The sequence below is a fragment of the Hermetia illucens genome, chromosome 4, assembly GCF_905115235.1.
Source record: "Hermetia illucens chromosome 4, iHerIll2.2.curated.20191125, whole genome shotgun sequence".
NCBI lineage: Eukaryota > Metazoa > Arthropoda > Insecta > Diptera > Stratiomyidae > Hermetia > Hermetia illucens.
In genome coordinates, this window is record NC_051852.1 from 148600384 (window position 1) to 148604238 (window position 3855).

Sequence of the window (3855 nt, forward strand, 5' to 3'; positions counted from 1 at the left end):
TATTTCGTCTGATGTTTTATTTCCATACAAATTAGAATTTTATCTTATAATGAAAAACCCCCCTTAAGTTCATCCTAGGAGTACTAAATTTTGCACACCAAGTTTAATGAAAATCCAACCATTAGTGTCAGTTATAGCAGTCGCACATTATAGTAGTGTCCTAAGCCGTACAAATAAGATGCTGACGTCATAATTAACGAGAATAATTGACATTGAACCAACACCAACAGCGCTACTACCAAACCCGATCTCCACCGCCACGTGGTGACCGCTAGAAGCTTTTTCTTAACGAAAAGCTGCAGACGGAGAAGGATGAAGGCGAATCTCCCGCGCCTAAAAACGGGACAAATTGTACCAACTGACCCTCCAGGTTTGGGGTTGGGCAGGGCTGAACCCGACACGAAAAACCGAAGTTACGAAGCCACAACAGGAGCCTCGGACTGGACTGATAACACAACGACGAAGGAATAACGATTTACGTATTTTCTCATGGAACGTGCGCTCCTTGTATAGAGATGGAGCTGCCAAGTCGCTAGCCGATACCCCGTCCCAATATAGGGTTGATGTAACAGCGTTGCAGGAGCTGCGTTGGACAAGGACTGGTTTCCTGGAGAAGAGTCGCTACACCATATATTATAGCGGCGATCCAGTAGTAGAGTAGGTTTCCTAGTCAACCAAAAAATGAGACCTGCCATTATCGGCTTTGAAAACATAAGCGAACCGCTATGCATTCTGCGCTTGCGAGGCAAATTTAGAAATATAAGCCTCATTAACGTTCACGCCCCTACAGAGGAGACTACAGAGTCGGAGAAGGATACCTTCTACGAGGCAGTAGAATGAACCCTCGAAGCCTGCCCCAGATATGATGTCAAAATCATACTTGGAGATTTCAACAGCCAAATAGGGTGGGAGCCCGTATTCAGGCGATACGTTGGCATGGGAGCCAACTTATCAAAATACAAATGATAACGAACTGCGGATTATTCAATTAGTAGTGTCACATGAAATGGTTGTTGGAAGTACTTGGTTTGCGCGGAAAGCGGTCCACAAACATACGTGGGCCTCTACACACCGAACCACTATCAACCAAATTGACCACGTGTTGATCGAACGCCACCACCTGTTAACCTTGATGAATGTCAAAACATATAGGGGGGCCAATATAGACTCGGATCGCTATCTCGTTGGTATGGTGCTCCGAGCTTGAATAACAACTGCACCCAGAATCCCCTCTCACAATCAGGTGAGAGTTAACACTCAAGCAATTCACAACACAGCCCTCCGCAACACCTATAAGAAGGAAATGGATGCCGCAACAACCGCAGTCAACAGAGATCCTGAAGATGAAGCGTCAACAAATGATCTTCACAATCACCTGAAGAACGTTATCATAAATACGGCCACAAACATATTTGGCCCCAGCCGCAAAAAGAATCGGAACGGCTGGTTTGACGATGAATGTAAGCTAGCAACGGAACGGAGGAATGCCGCATATCGAGTAATGTTGCATTCTCAAAGGACGTGGGCACGTGCGGAGCCTTATCACGAACTCCATCGAGTGGAGAAGCGACTTCACAGATGGAAAAAGGAAGCCTGGGAGAACAAACAGGTCTGTGAACTCGAAAAGTATAGGGAGCAACCGCACCAGACGTGCAAGTTTTATCAACAAGTCAGCAGGATGAAGCCTTACATACCTCCATGTTCATCCTGCCGAAACAAAGAGGGAAATCTGATTTCCGACAGAATGGGCATATTGGAACGATGGGTTGAGTATTTTGATGAATTACTGAACAACCAGAACATCGGCGAGTTGGAGGTCCCGCCAACTGAAGACGACGAGCAAATACTGCCACCACCAAGTATAGGAGAAACAGTCCGTGCAACTCATCGGCTTAAAAATCATAAATCGGCAGGAGCCGATGGAATTACAGCCGAATCGTTTAAATATGGAGGAAACCAATTACACCAAATGTTTCATCAACTTGTGCTCAAGGCGTGGAACAGCAAATCAATGCCTGACGACTGGGAAAGAGGCATTATCTGTCTAATACATAAAAAGGTAGATATCACATAGTGCAGCAATTATAGAGGTATCACATTGCTGCGTACCTTCTATAAGATATTCTCCGCTATCTTGCTAGGTAGGATAGCCCCATACGCTCAGAACATCATTACCCCACACCAAAGAGACTTCACTCCAGGCAAATCAGCAACAGATCAGATTTTCTCTGTGCGGCAAGCGATGGAAAAACTCTTGGACGTCAGTTGCATCATCTTTTCATCGACTTTAAACCCGCCTATGACAGCATAGCCAGAGTAAAACTGTTCACGACCAGCCACATACGCCCAGAACATCATTGACCCATACCAAAGAGGCTTCACTCCACGCAAATCAGCAATAGATCAGATTTTCTCTGTGCGGCAAGCGATGGAAAAACTGTTGGAATATGGACAACAGTTGCACCATCTGTTCATCGACTTTAAAGCCGCCTATGATAGCATGGCCAGGGTAAAACTGTACACGGCCATGAGAGAATTCGGTATCCCGGCGAAATTAATAAGACTGACTAGGCTGACTCTGATCAATGTGCGAGGCCAGATAAAAGCAGCAGGATCACTCTCAAGACCATTCGACATCAACAACGGTCTAAGACAAGGGGATGCCCTATCATGCGTCCTCTTTAACCTGGCCCTCGAGGAAGAGATCCGTGATGCTGAGGTAAATATGCAAGGGGTACGATCCTCTTTAAGTCCACCCAACTACTAGCCTATGCTGACGATATCAACATCATGGGAAGAACGACCCAAGACGTACAAACTGCTTTCATCCAGATCGAGCAGGCGGCGATTGGCGCGAGATCTTGGGCTGACAAAGACAAAATATATGGTGGCAACGTCAACACCAAAAACCAACCAATCAACAACATCAAACAGCACTGGTAAAACGGGGAAAATAAAGATGGAGACTACAACTTTGAGATCATTAATAATTTATCCTATTTAGGGTCGAAAATCACAACAAAACCTATTTCAGCTTATAAAAACTGTTCCGCTCGAAATGTCTCACCGTAGGGTCAAAGCTCTTACTATACAAGACAATGATCTTGCCAGTCCTCATGTATTCCTCGGAGACTTGGTTTCTTAGCAAGAAAATGTGGGAACTCTTGGCCGCTTTCGAGAAAAGAATCCTCCGACAAATTTTTGGCCCCCTACATGAGGATGGACGATTCCGTAGTGTACATAACGATGAAATCTATGAGTGATACCATGACGGTCAGGTTGTGGGGACCATGTAGAGGCACCTTCATGATTTTTTTTAGATTTTTTGGTTGTTTAAGAAGTCATCATTTTCCATCCCTTCCACTCCCCGTCATTCTAACAAATCTCAAAACCGCTTCGAAAAGTACTAATCGAGGCCTTTCATTTGATACCCCACATGACTATATTCGGTGAAAAAAATGTTTACACCCCCCTTTTACATGTATGGGGACCCACCCTAAATCCAACGTAGAAGGATATCACTTACTGCATGTCTGGGCATTCACAGTTTCCACCTTCTCACTAAATTTCGTGTCAGTCGGTATAGCCGTTTCTGAGAAAAGTGCATTTGACAGACAGACAGACATCATTCGCCTCGCAGACGATATCGGAGTAACTATCGTGGCACAAGACATTGATGAGATCGAGGTATTCACAAACGAGGCAATTTTTGAAATCAGATCTTGAAGGAAGCTGGTTTGACACTTGCGGAGCATAAAACCGAGGTAGTCTTGATTACCAAGCGAAAGAAGCAGACGTCGATAAAGATCAGGATTGGCGAACATATCATTCAGTCGCATACCTAGGAGTTATGGT